Source organism: Symphodus melops, assembly GCF_947650265.1.
Source record: "Symphodus melops genome assembly, chromosome: 19".
NCBI classification, from domain to species: Eukaryota; Metazoa; Chordata; class Actinopteri; order Labriformes; family Labridae; genus Symphodus; species Symphodus melops.
Window position 1 is genome coordinate 20895129 of NC_136709.1, and position 15926 is coordinate 20911054.

Below are 15926 nucleotides of genomic sequence, written 5' to 3' on the forward strand. Positions count from 1 at the left end.
TTGTAAAAACCGTGGAGTGATGATAGCGTTGTGAGATGTCGGGTGGGAGGGCTGCTGTGACTCCTTTGGGGGGGGAGAGGGGGGTCAAAGTCGTCTCTTTTCTCCCATAGGCTCGATGCTCAGCGGCAGAGTATCCACCGCAGGCCACACACACAAAGTTATATTTATCCCCTCATGTCTCCAGCGAGTTTTCCTTTGGTCGCAGACTCTCTGAGGCTCTTTTCAAAGTGCCTTTAAATGCACCCAGTGTAGCCCGGCTTCTCAATAACACAGGATCTCTCTTTATTCTGAAAGTCGCCTCTGTCTTACTGAATCCCCCCCCCCCCCACCCACCCACCAACCACACCTCCTCCTACATACAGTAATACTTGTTTTATGAGCTCTAATATATCAAACCTTTCAACCTTTTTTTGCCTCAAGTTTCATTTTTCCACCATCTTCTTCGCTTGACCTTTCGCTGCCGGTCTGCTGTTTCAGGTAGATGGATCAGTGGGATTATTGGAAGTATCAGTTGTGTGATTCACGGACAGCGTGAGTTTGTGTCTTTGTGGCTGTATGAGTGCAGATGTGTGTGATTTGTGATGCTGTGTGTAAATAAAACTGAAGAGAAAGGAGTTAAATATGACTACTTTTTGCAAACCTTAAAGTCAGAGATTCTTCTTTGAGGGTAGAAATCAAACCTTCGCACTTTGACGCATGTGATCCTCCCACTCTCTACTCGCATCACTTCCTGTCTCTCTTCTGCTTTCCTACCAATAAAAAGGCAAGAATAGCCCCCAAAAAGTGTAGCTTTGATAAACATCTGAATGATATTTGCTGCACAAAACAGACAAACCTTTAGATGCAGGAAAATAAACATTGTAGAAATGCGTTCTAATTCAACATGCCAGCGTCACAGGTTGAAAACCAGGAACCCACTGCAGGTAAAACAAAAAACATATTTCAACAAAAAAGACAAAAGGAAAAACAAAACTTTCTATTCAAAACGAAAAACACAGGAGCAGGGAACATGAGGAAATGTCTGACTGGTACAAACACACAGAGACTAATTAGACACAGATCAAACACAGGTGAGACTGGTTACACAGGTGAGGACAATCAGAGGCAATCAGACAGGAGGGAAACACAGAGAGGAGCAATTAACACAAGACCAGCAACACTGAAGACAACTACAAGGTAAAACCTGAACACACAAACAACAGATTACAAAACAAAACAGACTAAACTAAGAAACACTAACAAAGAAGAACTTAACATGACAAGAAATCAAAACTCCGAAATTAAAAACTAATCCGAACAACAACCATGAAAGGACCGTTTTTCCTGAACCGGCAGCTACGATTTGATTGCATATTTTTTGAAAGCATGAAAATAAGCAGAAAAGAAATAAAGAGGTCATGTGTGTGCGTCAATGATCCAAAAACCCCCCCAAAAAAGCAGCATTAGAAACTTTGCAAATGTGATTAATAACTTTACGGTTGTCAAAATTTGTGAACATCATAACTAAAAAACATCCAGCGTATCAAAGCAGATTAAAGTACCAGAGCTTTAAAAAAACCCTGGAAGATCTTGAGTCAGATTTTTAATAAAGGACGCTGTGAGTAAAAGAGAGAGAGAGCACTGTCTCTCACACACACACACACACACACACACACACACACACACACGTTACGTAATGTGTGTGTGTGATAACGACAGTGTGCAGGACATGGCCTTGGTTATTAAAAAACAGAAAGAAAAGAAATAGCTCCAATATTGGTTGCCGAGGACTTGCATCGTGGTTGCCATGGTTTTTAATCAGGTATCAATTTTGTTAAATTTTTCCTGGGATGGTATTAAAGTATATGATAGCAGTGTATCTGGTATCATGCAAACGTTAAAAACCAAAGTTTCACTGTAAATGACTTTGTGATTTTGAAGGGTGGAGGGAAATTGTCTGATTAGAGTTTAATGCTGCCTTAAGTGTAAGAAAATAGTCAAAGTGGTTATTGTGTGAAATATGGAGGCTGACATGAGAATGACTCAGTGAAGGCGACGAGTGTTGGTACATCGGGCCTCTCTGTGCTCTGTTCCTGGAGGAGGGTGTTTATGTTAAGCTGAGAGCCTTTTTTTCTCCAGCAGTGATTAATGTGGTGCCCCGAATGCTGCGACTTCCACATCACAGAGATAACGCCTTCTCTGCCTCAGGAAAAAAAAAAAGAAAAAGAAAAGAAACTGGGTCTTCACACAAACACTTTCCAGGTCTGTGCTGCTGGCTTCTGTCCACTGAATCCCACATGCAAACACACAAAAAGACATACGTGCACATAACGAGACCTGTAAATACAGACACATACTCATGCAGGGCGCACAATCTCTCTCTCTCTCTCTCTCCCTCTCTCTCTCTGTCACACATCAACACACACACTTACACACACGCGCACAGTGAGAGTCATGGCTTTCATTTAGCGTTGTGCGACGGGTGACCCTAAATATTTACGATGCTTGGCAGAGTCAGTGCCCGAGGATTTGGGTCCTGTTGAGCAGAGAGCCCCCGTTACGCCGAGACCGGGGTCCAATCTTAGCTGTGAATACGTCTTGTGCTTATAGCAGCCGGGTGGAGTTAACCACAGTTCACACAGTGTGCTACATTATCAACTGGCTCCAATAGCACTCTGACTTTCAATGCCTTATCTGTGCTTGTGTAAACACGCATACACAGTGATGTCTGTCATATCGCTGACTAATGTTAAGCCCAGTCTTTCCAGTCCGGACTAGGTTACACACAGACTGGGAGACTGAGCCAAACCTTGTGTCAACATGAACCTCTCCTTGTTCAGCGGTGTGACTAACATACTGGCTCATGTGACGACTTTTCAAAGAAGCACTGTGTCAGCATTTTTAATCTTCTCTTGTGATTATATCCGTAAACATTAGCATTTAGCTAGCGGTGTTGTTTGCAGAGTATGTGCCTTAAGTTGACTTTAATTTTGCAAAGTGCAACGACTGAACATGATACGACTTTCTGCCACTGAATGTAGATATGGAGGGCAGTGAGAGCTAGCATGGAGAGGGCTAGCATGGAGAGGGCTAGCATGGAGGGGGCTAGCATAGAGGGGGCTAGCATGGAGAGGGCTAGCATGGAGGGGGCTAGCATAGAGGGGGCTAGCATGGAGGGGGCTAGCATGGAGAGGGCTAGCATGGAGGGGGCTAGCATGGAGAGGGCTAGCACGGAGGGGGCTAGCATAGAGGGGGCTAGCATGGAGAGGGCTAGCATAACTAGCTATGGGACCCACAGATCTAATTGATGAGCCTGCCCTTGTGTTGTTGGACTAAATTGACACCAACATCGGTGAACGTTGGTTCCCACTTGACAATCTCCTACCTATCCTGTTATAACAGGTAGTGACAACACTGATACCTACGCTACTAAATAGCCTCTATTAGCTCACATAAACGGAGCCTGGTAATTGTAGGTAATGTAACACATCAGAAGGGATGTACGTGTTTACTGATGTTTTAATCATTGAAGTGTTTTAAATGATTAAACAATCTAGTTGGCATACAGTTCCTAGTTTGCTGGACGGAGTGGAGTTGGCTTTTTCTCCCTGTGCATGTTGGGTTTCCTCCGACAGTCCAGAGACATGTTTGTAAGGTTAATTGGTGACTCTTAATTGAATGTGAGTGTGAATGTTTGTGTCCGTATGTTGGCCTTGTGAGTGACGGGTGACCAAACCATCTCGAATGCCCTGACTTTTTGGACTAAAATTTGTCCCTGACACACGTTGTCCTTTATTGGCCCCACTTAACTTCTAAAGGTCTAAAAATATACATGCAGAGGTACTGTAGCATAAGTATTTAAGAAATTTTAAGAATTCAACTATTTATTTTAAAAGCAGGCTTCAACATGTCTCCATTACACAAACTGTGATGTTGTTTTCACCTCCCTTTTCTGCTGACTGTTAGCGAAGTGTGTTTCAGAGGAAAGCAACCGTCCAGATGTCTGTTAATGGCAGTCGGCCAAAGCTCACGGTATGTATGACAGAGGCTAAGAGGACAGGAGCTTTGCCAGGACACTTTTCGCCCTCTCCGGATGTTGAAGCCAGGCCTCGGTTATGCCAAGAGTCAGTGTGAATGTTCAAGTCTGCATCATATTTACAGCGTTCCAAAGTCATGCCTGCATGACGCAAGAGTCCTTGTCCTGAGTCGAGGAATGCTGAACCCAGTCACAAAATGACTCCTTGGTGCCTCTTTTTCTCTGATATAATTTGCTTGAGTTTTATTGGTGCTGGCCTGTCTGGGCTTCTGTGCTTGTGGAGAGCTATTAACTTTTAACAGGGCTCTGTCAGGCTGCTCCGTCTAGCAGAGAGTCAGACACACTAAAGAACAGATAGGCACAACTGTCATTAGACAGTGAGACAGAGACAGGCTGTTAAAACACGTCTTTCTGTAAAGCACAATATGTTTAACAGTCCCTTTAAATATTTACACGGCGGATTTTTCCACTGGTATCCATGACATGTAAACGTTGGTATATTTACTGTTGTGGCACCAAGATTTGGAAGTTTGCCAGCAAGAAATGATGGATCAAACCTGAACACACCAGGCTTGAAACAGCAACAGATGCGGCTAAAATAAATCAAGCCAATGGAAAAATCCTCCCAACGTGCAGTTCCTTGAGTGACCACCGGAGGCGTTCTCTAAAAGTGAGTCAATCTCCATTGTACCCAAGGTTAAAATACCCAACTTTACTGCAGACATTTTCACAAGCCTCGGTCATTATAACATATTTATCTAAATAGTGAGAGGTTGCCTTTCATTCAACATTCATTCAAATTATTTTACAGGTAAAAGTTACGTATTGTTCAGGACTTGGTGGATTTGAGTGATTAGTTCTGTCAGCTAAAAGTGCCTCAGCCGATTCAGTCATTTAAATTATCCCAAGTGTTTTTGTTGATGATGCCTCATAGAGACTTTTTCTTGCTATTTGAACACAGCTAGCTTTATGTGATTCAGCTAATCGGCCATCTAAGAAGTCTTTGCACTTTACACCACACTTGTTAGCTTGTCAGCCTTTTGCCATACATTGATGTATTTCTGACAACCAATGCGTTATGTTTTTGGCTTTTCCTGCAGAGAAAATGCCAGGGCTTCTTTGAGTTTTTTAGTCTATCATATCTGTGTAATTCTAACAACAGGTGGCTTGTTGTGTGTTTCATTTAGACACAAAAGTGCAGTTGGAATTTGCAGATTTCATACATTCAAAGAAAAGAGAATGTGTGTCTGCTTTTTGCAAGTTCAAGCGGCTCTTCCGGCCGCTCTTAGTGTGTGCACAGTCCTCGTCTTAGCGTGTCACATCAGAAGTGAAGTGATCCTGCCAGAAAAAGAATTCCCTTCAAAAAGTGAGAGCCTGAGTGATCAAAGTGCTTAAGGTGTCAAACAGGTGTTCCAACAAAACCGTGAGCCAACAAAGAGGTTTGGGATTACACTCGTCATTGATTGGCTCTCTGATGATTTTGATCATTTGCCGACAAGTTGTCCCTCTCCGCCTGTATGTGGCGAGGTTCCCCTCTTGTTGCTTATGTGGAGTGCTGTCTATGCCGACCTGTTGGTTCTCAGCCAGCTGCTGAGTGAATGAGAACTGACTCACCCTGCATTTGGCCCATTGTTCCCTCCCAGGGCCCTTGGATTGGAGAGCTTTTTGTTGGCAGCTCTTGGCGCTGCCGCCCGGTCAAAGACGTCTCTCCCGGGCTGTTGACGACCATCTGTTTGCCCCCGGTGCTGAGGCAGGCCATCACCTCGGCACTGCAGCTATGTGGCATTAGCTGCAAGCTGTGGGAAAGGATGATGTTCAGAGCCTCTTCATGGGAACTGAAAATTAATTAAAAGTTGAATGAATGAGTAATATCTTCTTTTACAGCAAAGAGCAGACAAATCTTTTTAGCTGAAAACTGAAGCCTCAAATTCAGCAAATATTTGAGGCTGCATACCCAAAATGCTCGTTCTTTTGTCCATTTTCAGAGTGGAGACTTTATAGTCCACAATACTAATACGCTGCTTTTGAATAACAGTCTCTTGTGCAAAAAAGCTTCTCTAAAATCACTTTTGACTGCACATTTAGAAGTGGTCTTATGTGTCTACATTCTGTTATACTGTTCAAACACACACAAGAAATAAGAAATAGGAATGCGTGCTTCTTAAAATGTGTTGAGTTGGGCTGAGGAAGTGGCCAAGATAGACTTTTATTTGTGCCTAATGGGAATATTCTTCTAAACAACAATCTAGATCTTGATTCATTAGTTCATTAGACCATAAAGGTAGAGGAGAGTTATCTGGCACAGATTCTGCCACAACCAAGGAAAAATGTCTAAACTCAAGGAGCACTTGAATGATGGAACAAAAAAAAACACTTTCTATCTAAAGTTTAAACCATTTTAAAGAGGTGTTTTGTTTTTTTTGCTGAGAGAAGAGAAGATTACCACTCGTGCTTGGTTTGAACTGGAGCCGTCTGCCTCTCTAAGCAGGAAACTGGAAGCAGAGTAATGATGCTCGCCTGTTCATTTCCAAGGTTAAAAGCATGCTGAAGCCAACCTCTTCAAATCCGTGTGGAAGAACTTTGTCTTTGATATGTTAGCTTAATATCGGAGAGACAACACACAGTATTATAATACTTCAGCCCACAGTCCAGGTCACTGATTTAAAGGCAGGGTAGGTAACTTTTGAAAACTAGCATGATTTTGAAAGTAGCATTCCCTCCGTGCTCCATCTTCACCCCCTCCCCACTGTGCTCCCTAAAAAGACACGCCCCTCATTTACATGCATGTGCGCCATTGGTCCAGAAGCAGATTGAAGCTCATGCTTTGAGTGTGGGCTTGTGCATGCATGAGGGTAGAGACTGAGCGAGAAGACAGGGAGGCTGTGATTGGGTTATAAAAATCAAAAGAGTGCAAACATCGGTTGAAGATTTTTACAGGCAAACAACTTCTAAAGATGATGGATTTTCTTTGTTCCTTTTTCAGAGCACGAGTTAATAATCTGTCAGGACGTGAAGACAATTTCAACCAAAATCTTAAAAAGTGTATCAGGAAACCCTGCATTCAATTCTGCACTCGAAATAAAATGGAACCGTTTGTCGTTGCGGTAATAAAGGGGTGCGAAGGTCTTTGAGGTCATGATAATTTAAAGCTGGATTCCAAAGGCAGTTGGACTTAAGGTTGTTGAGGACATTTCAACTCTCACATGAAAGGCGTCTTCAGTTCGAGCACTGATATTAAAACATTTTGCATCCAGATTTGAAGTTTTAACAGAAGTTTCCTGGTGCAGAAATACCTTAAGGAATAACAGTGTGTTCATCTGTCCAGCGCTAATCTGCTGCCTTTTCCAGGAATCCTCGACACATCTTTGTGCCCTGTCTGTTATTTACCAAGAATAGATAGAGCACTTAACGCCACTGGAAAGTTGGAGTCTCAAAGTCTAAGCTTGGATAACCCCCGATGACATAACAATGGCGACCTCCTCGAATTCAAGGAAGCTTCTACAGAACTTTTGTTATATGGAGCTCCCATTAAATTCTAAAATGGTGCAAATAAGTTTCAGCGTAAACTTGATAGCAAACCTGATATCTCACTCCTATGATGGCTACAATATGTCCTGAAAGAAGATCAGTTATTTGTATATAAATCAGTTTGATATAAGTCGTCCTGTTCTGAAATTTAAGGGGAAAACGAGGCTTTGACCCGCCCTTGGTGCGAACTGCCTGGTATGGAGTTGGTAAAAGTGGCTGGGCTAGCCATCGAGCGGGAGGTGGGGATGATCGCACTAGCCTGACACAAAAGCTAATCCACGGGCTAAACACTCAAAGCCCGGCTCTGTGGGCTCTGATCCTGGCTGTGTGAACAGTAGTCACGACTTGAGTCAATGCTGGATAAACAAGCCAGTAAACCCCTTTGCTACCACTCACAGCCACACCGCTCCCCATTTAAACCTCTTCATTTGTTCACTGGTAGGCAAAAATAAGGAATGATACTATTTACACAGTCTGTTCTGCATTTGCACATTTATTAACTTTATCTACCTGGCCAGGATGCAGACAGCTCTGATTGTTCACTGAGATAGTGTGAAAAATGCATTTTGCTCTAAAATCTTTGGAGTGGCTGGTGAATTATGGGTTGGGGCCTAAAATGAGGTATTGACCTACTTCCAGTTGGTCCCCAAATGGCATGAAAAATTAGTTATGATGCTCGCCTCAGGCAGGAGCCTTATTTCAAGATCCCCTTTAGTAAAAAAACAAACAAAAAAAGTCATTACCTGAAGTTTTGGTGCTTGCACAAATAATGATCTGAATTCCCCGTTAGTTTCACAGCTCCAGGAGGAAAAAGTTTTCAGCTTCAATCCCGAGAAAGGCAGCAGTCACAGAAAGCTGCATCAACTCTCCACAAAGTATGCAGATTTCGTCTTTGACCCTAAGACGTACTGATCTGAAGCTTGTTTTTCCTGAGTCAAAAGCAGAATTTGGATCTAAAAACTTTAGTTGTGTGTGGACCGGCATACCGACCCAAGGCTTGAACTGCTAGTGTTGCTAATGTTAGCCACACTCTGCAAACAAAGTTAATCATCTCAGATAGATTGTGCTCAAGAGTGTTTTCTTATCCTTTAGTTGGTTAAAACAGAATTTAAATTTCCCTGAAACCGATTTTGGAAATTCCTCAGCTGGGAATGTCCCTTGTCTACATTGCACACATGCAGCACATTGGCCATGTATTTACAGACCTTAGACAGCATGTGTTCGCAAAGAGAAGTTACCCAAAACTTGTTGCCAAAGAGGAATTTTGTTTCTTTGGTTAAAAAAAAAAAAAAAAAAAGTCATTTGCTGCGTGAATAATTCGTTTCGGGTTTTGCACTAGAAACACTTGATGGATTCTGTCTTGTGCTGCTCTGGATCTCACCATCTCTAACCTCCATGGCTGCCTGAAAACGGCAAAGAGCCTCTATTGTATGATAGGTAAGACCCTGGCTGGCTCCATGAAGCCCCTCAGTCACGCAGCAGCCCCCCCACTCTCATGAAAACCTCTCAGGTTGTTTGCTCAGGCTGTCGCCCTGAAGACAGCCCTCACAGTTTGGATGTTCTTTTCCCAGGCGGGAGCTGCCGGCTACATGTTTGCTTTCCCTCCGCTCTCAAAGGCCACATTCACCTCAGGCCCCGAGGAGAGAGGGAGCACGCTATATGAAAGTATGCAGCTCATGGTGGGCAGCGCTACTTTGAAACTAAGTGCCCGTTTGGTATGTGCAAGCAGGCGAGGGGTCGTCTCGGTGCTTTTATTTATTTACTCTTTTTTTGGAGGACTCTTGCATTCCTCACAATGCGGTTCAGAGTTTTGATAGGTTAGTTTTATGGATCTTTCTCCGTGGAAGATACATTTATTTTGGTACATGTTGCCAATTCTTGTCAGAAAACCAAAGTGTGGCAAAGATGAAAAACGGACAAAAAATACAGAGAGGCAGTAAAAAAAAAAAAAAAAAAAGAATGACTAATGTTCCCTTTGTTTTAATATTCACATGAAAAGCTCGGCTCTCTGACGTTCACCTGTTCTGCTCATCAAACGACGACATCAAAGAAAGAAGCTCAAGTCCTGTATTTCCTGTTCCTCTGAGTCACTGTAGACCCTTAAGATAAAAAGACGTATTAAAGGTTAGAAAATATGCAGTGTCTTCTCTCTCTCTCTCTCTCTCTCTCTCTCTCTCTCTCTCTCTCTCTCTGTGTGCAGCAGAGCAGGCAGTAGCGGAGACATCTGCAGTCATTAATTAGCCAAATGAATTAACACCTTTAACACACAAACCCGCCGACTCTAATTAGTGTAGAGAATTAGCAAAAGTCTGTCTGATTATCTTGTCATAGCTTGTTAAAAAAAGTCGGTCTTGAGTAAGTTCACTCTCCCCTTCGAATGAATCACCACCCACACACCTGTATAAAAGAGGTGGAAGCGACCACGTTTGGAAGGTAGAAGATTGTAGATGCTTTGTGACCGAGCAGCAGCCTCCAGTCAAGGAAAATGACCGTACGATTCTCAGAGGAATATTTACTGAAGCCGGCTTACAAGCTCACTGCCCCTGAAATCTTCTTGACCTGCAGCTCCCAACAAGGGAGACTGTCCGAGGCAGGACAATTATTGAAACCAAGCTGCAAACGTACAAAAAAGAAAAGAAAAAGAAAGCCGTCTCTTTCTTCTTAAGAAAGCCGAATTCTCTCTGGATCTTTAATAAATAAAAGGCAGCTGTAGAAGAAGAAGTTCAGTTTCTAACTTTTGGCTGATAAGAAGGGCTGCTGTGAATCAGCCACGGACACAGCAGGGTGAATTTAATGAATATTAAACATTGTTTCTCAGCTTAAAGTCAGTCCCTGCAGCATGTCACGTCGTCTTCCTTCATTATTCTGACCTAAAAGATCAAACACTCCTCTGTCACTTGTTCTTTTTGCTTTGAATTTAGCCTCTCTTACCATGCTCCGTCTCTGTCTGCAGTCTTTTTCCGAGTTTTTCTGTTAAAGTGCAACTAAAAAACATTATTTAAAGCAACCCTACACGTTAAACCACTGTGAGCTCTACGCTAGTCGAAAGTCTTTGCGGATTGGTTGGTTTTGCATCGCCTAAAAGAAGTGAGTGTAAAGTTTTAACACAGGTGTTTGTAGATAATCTGACTTATTAGACATCTGCTCAGGTGAATGTACAGTTGACCTTTCTCAGAGCAAACGCTGACCTTCTGATATCGACAAATGCATGCATGGATGCATGGGTAGAGAGGTTGTTGGCTAGCTGGATGGATGCATGGATAGAGAGGTTGTTGACTAGCTGGATGGATGGGTAGAGAGGTTGTTGGCTAGCTGGATGGATGCATGGATAGAGAGGTTGTTGACTAGCTGGATGGATGGGTAGAGAGGTTGTTGGCTAGCTGGATGGATGGATAGAGAGGTTGTTGGCTAGCTGGATGGATGGGTAGAGAGGTTGTTGGCTAGCTGGATGCATGGATAGAGAGGTTGTTGGCTAGCTGGATGCATGGATAGAGAGGTTGCTGGCTAGCTGGATGGATGGCTAGCTGGATGCATGGATAGAGAGGTTGTGGGCTAGCTGGATGGATGGCTAGCTGGATGGATGGGTAGAGAGGTTGTTGGCTAGCTGGATGGATGGCTAGCTGGATGGATGGGTAGAGAGGTTGTTGGCTAGCTGGATGCATGGATAGAGAGGTTGTGGGCTAGCTGGATGGATGGCTAGCTGGATGGATGGGTAGAGAGGTTGTTGGCTAGCTGGATGGATGGATAGAGAGGTTGTTGACTAGCTGGATGGATGGGTAGCTGATAGGTGTACTCGGAGAACTGATAAGATATGATGTTTTCTGATTAGTTCTTTACCATAAGACTAGTCAGCATAGGAACGTCTCCTCTGTCTCTAACCCTCGCTGGATGTTTGTGGACTCATAGCTTGTACCTTTCCTCACCGTGAAGGCAGAAAAGGGGGGTAAAAAAAAAAAAAAAAAGTCCACAACAAGTTTGTGTAATCTCCCCCACGTTGCCTCGCAGGTATCGCTGTCTCTCCTCAGCCATGGCTGATTTCAAGGCAGGTTTTTTGAAAACAAAACACTTCCTGCAGGCCACCTCTGGCTCTGTGTGAGGAGACATTGTGGCTGTGCAGCTATTTCTGCCCGCCTCAGAACGGTGTGCACAAACAGAAAGGCAGCGGACAATGGGCAGCATGCAGTGAAGTGCAGGCTATAATGAGGCAGATGTCTGGCTATTTGGAGCCCACAGGGGCGGAGAGGGGGGGGACACATCCCTGCTTTTGTTGATGGGGTTCACCCTCTCCCTCTCTCTCTCTTCTCAGTGCATCTCCTCTCATGGCCTCTCGCTCTCTCTTTCTCTCATACAAACATGTGAACATGCACACGTAAAAACACACACATACAGCCCCCTCCCCTTCCTCCATTGGTTTTAATTATCCCACTCCAAATCCGTCGCTCCATTAGTAGCTGTATAATAGTGTGTCCCCCCCCTCTACCTCCCCTCTTCCTCTGCAGTTCCTCTCCATTCAAGTCGGGCAGGAGAAGCTGCCCTTTGAGCCCCTGTCAGCCTCGCTGGCCGGGGTCTCCAGGTTCTCACATTCCCTCTCGGCCAATCGGAGCGCTGCGCGGAGGCAGGGCCCAATTAGATGACAGCGTCCTGCCAGAGGAGAGGAGGTGAGAAAAAAAAGAGAGAAAGCCAATCGCTGTGATTAATTTATTCAGATTCCCTCCGGGGACTGACTCTCCTGGAACGCACCCCATTTTTATGTACCCTCGTACCCGACACCCCCCTCCTCTTCATTCTTTTATTGCGTTTGTGAAGAGTGATAGAAGAATGCAGAGTATTTCTTTTTCAGGCACTTTTAATATGTGTTCCCCCCTCTCTTCACTTCCCCATTTTATCCTCCCTCCTCCTCCTCCTCCTCCTCCTCCTCCTCAAGGTAATTACAGAGAAGCCTCAATAGATGGGAAATTCATGTCTTTGAGCCCCGGCCATATGATGTATGAGAGTGAGGCTGGTGCAGAATTAAAGGAAGGAGACGGAGAATAGGGGGACGGCAGGAACTTGAACCCGCAAGTGTTATTGTGCTGGAGCCGAGGGGGCCAAAACATAGTATCCATGGTAAATAAAACAGAGAGCTTCTTCAGAGCGCTCCCCTCCTCCCACCACCCCTCATGACCTGTTGCTTTCTTCCAGCCACTATTGTCCACAAGTGTGAAGTGGGTGACATCACTAGTTCCTCTTGTAAACAGGTGTGATGGGGTAGAAAAAAAAAAAAAAAAGCCCCAGTGTGCGCTTCGGGGCTTTCGTTTCTTTTCACTGCGTGGGTTCCATTTCACCTCCTGTACCTCGGCGCTGCTGGGGAGCCCCGCCCCCCCCCCCCGTTGCCCTGACCCCACCCCCACCCCTTCTTTACATCAACTGTAAGAGCAAACACAAGGACAGAAACAAGGTGGGGCAGAGGGAATCTAATTGGTTGATTTGAAGCTGACAGAATGATAGCTGGTGTGATGACAACATAACGCAGGGCGCTCTGCATTTTCAGTACAACCACCTGTGTATCAACATCAGGTGAGATCATCTAGTTTAATGGATTCAAAGGGAACGTTCAGTGAGGTCTGCTGTCATGAATCGGTGCATTGGGGGTTGAAAGAAGAGCAGGAAACATGCTCCATGTTCACCCCTCCTTTTTATCCCACTTTAACATGGAGCAACGTTTTCTAGTTCTCCTCAAGGATTCTGAGATGTTCCCAGGTCAGACGGGATACATGATCCCTCCATAACGAGCTCTGGGTCTACGTCAGGATCTTCTCCCAGAAGGAAGGCGCCCAGGAAGCATCCGAACCAGATGCCCGGAAAACCTCGACCGGCTCCGTTCGAGGCGAAGGAGTAGAGGCTCGACTCTGAGCTCCAGCCTCCTTCTCATTCTGTCGTTACGCAAAATCGGATTTGCATGTGATCTGGACTATTAAAGGTCTTAGATATAGTGTCAGCGGTCTGATTAACTCGGGTCTTTGAGTCTCAATGAGCATCAGCTCAACTCAAAGAACATTTGAGGCATTAAAAAGAGTCAAACTATGTCTGAGCCTGCCGTCTCTGTTTTATTTCTCAGCCTGGTGATTTGCTTCTTGTACAATGTGACTACTTTTGTAATAAACCAAGTCACTCAGCAGGTGCTCTACATGTGTCTCCTCTGGTTTTTAAATCTGCTGAGGTCAACGTTTTAGAAATGGCAGCTGGAAGAGAAGTCATTCTGAATGATGACTTCTCTCTCTCTGCTGCGTAAATTCATCATTTTAAATAAATAATTTGAAGCTGCTGTTGCAGATTTTCAACAAACTGCACTGTGACAGCGCACACAGATGTGTCCTATGACCAGTTTGCAGTCCATAATCAACAGAGGAGTGAGGATTTATTTGTTGAACTTCATATGAGAAAGCGACCTGTCAGTTATTTACAGTAAACACGTGACAGACGCCAGCTGGAGTTGGTTCATTCCCACCCTCAGAGTAAAATATAGTGTTCAAATCGTAACATTATGAACTGTTTGTGTTAAAACTTGGTGTTCACTTGACATGTAGCCTTCATCTTAAATTGCTCTGTCTGTCCTCCGTGTTTCCTGTCACTCTCGCCAGTGAAGCAGAAACACTATTATTTCCTGCACATACACAGAGTCACTCCCTCGCTCTCCATCCAGCACGCAGGAGCAGCGCCACCCATCTCCTGGAAGTTTCAGCGCTCACCCGTATTAACCTCGATTTAATCTGACCGCCTGCCGCCTGATGATTTATGCATCCGGACGGGCACTGCGCTCTCACGGCAAACTCTGACAACGATCCACCAGGGAAGACAATTAGCGAGGCACTTTCACAGATCATCTCGCCGCCTCATTAGGCGTGTAAAAAAAAAAACATTGCATGTGCTTTTATCCACTCGCCGCGCTGACACGGTGACATAATTTGGTTTTGATCTTCGGCGGTCGCATCACCGGCGCTGCACGCGTCTCCATTCTTAAAGACGAGGGTTAATAGCTGGTGATGGTTGCTTTTGATGTTGCTCGGGGTTTCTGTCTGGTTTAACTGTTGCAATCGCTGCGAGTCACTGCTGTGTCTGTTTGAGATGCACGAGTGCCCATCTTGATATTTTACTGTAGCACTACCATCATGTTTCCTCAGTATCACTGCACAGCTGCAGCGATGTGACGAATGCATGATTCATTGAGTTCAAAGCGAGCTGAACTCCCATCTAACGCGAGCGTTGGTGGAGTTTCCATTTCCCACCTCGGCTTCTGCTGCAGAGATGGACCATCACGCCGCAGCTCCACAGAGGAAATTACATATTCATGAGATAAAAAGCACGAGTCTTTAATCCTTCTTCTGCTGCCTACAAACACGCTGTTGTTTAATAAAGGACACTCTCTTAGATAAAGAATGCATCGAAGGGCTTCGTCATTGGTGCAACATGTTCAGTATGGCAGTATAAATCTATAACATCTTCTACTAAACATGAGCTCTGTGCACTTTGTCAGGAGCAGCTCAACACACTGGTGGAGTTTATAAATTAATACACCACATGCTCTGCGTTGATGATGTTTCTGCCCAGCCTTCCTTTAGCAGATTTCATGGCCTCCCTCCACATACATCAATATACTGACATCACACACATGCACTCAAGTTTCACCCCCCCATAAAGTGTTAGTCCACCAGTATGCATCTTTGCATAGTTTCATCAGAAGTCTAACAGAAAAACAAACTCCATATTAGAAATCATCGGCACTAAATGTTGAAATGACGCACACTGAAGAGGCCGTAAACATGACTTTTAAATCTCCATCAGATCCCCGAAGGACCCGACATGTGACATCAAATCGACTGCTGCTGCTCTCTCTTTCACTAATGGCGACTGTAGGTTAAAATATAAGAGTGAAAATCTCGTCAGAAAAAGAAAAAAAAACGGAATAACGGTCGACCTCCCATAAACTCTTGAAATGCTTCCAGATGTCTGAAGCCGACGTCGAACATCTGCACACTTCTGTTTCAAATCCAATTACACCCAACTTGTGACGACTGTTTAGATGTTTATATTGGAGTCTTAACAGGTTTACTCACAGTGGCTCTCATGAGACACACACAGATGTAGACTGATATACACACACACACACACACACACACACACACACTCTCATGAAGAATCCATTAAGGATCCTCAACAAAGTGTGTTTTCTCTCTTTGTACTCCGATTCTAATTTGTTCAGACCTTCAATCAAAGTCAAGAGCTGCCTGTTTGTTTTTCTGCGCTCGCTCTTATCCCGTTTTAATGTTCGCTCAGAGAGGGAGGGAATTGTCACACATAAAAGCTTGAATGTCGTTGGTACCATCATACTTTCATTCTTCCCCCC

General features: G+C 44.3%; 1 long non-coding RNA gene across 1 annotated transcript; it reads left to right on the forward strand.

Moving 5' to 3' along the window:
* Positions 1 to 1083: 1083 nt before the first annotated feature.
* LOC306840514 lies at positions 1084 to 13122 on the forward strand. The gene is made up of 3 exons (XR_013781336.1): positions 1084 to 1176; positions 12043 to 12201; positions 12468 to 13122. It is a non-coding gene; the product is annotated as an uncharacterized lncRNA (long non-coding RNA).
* Positions 13123 to 15926: the final 2804 nt, after the last annotated feature.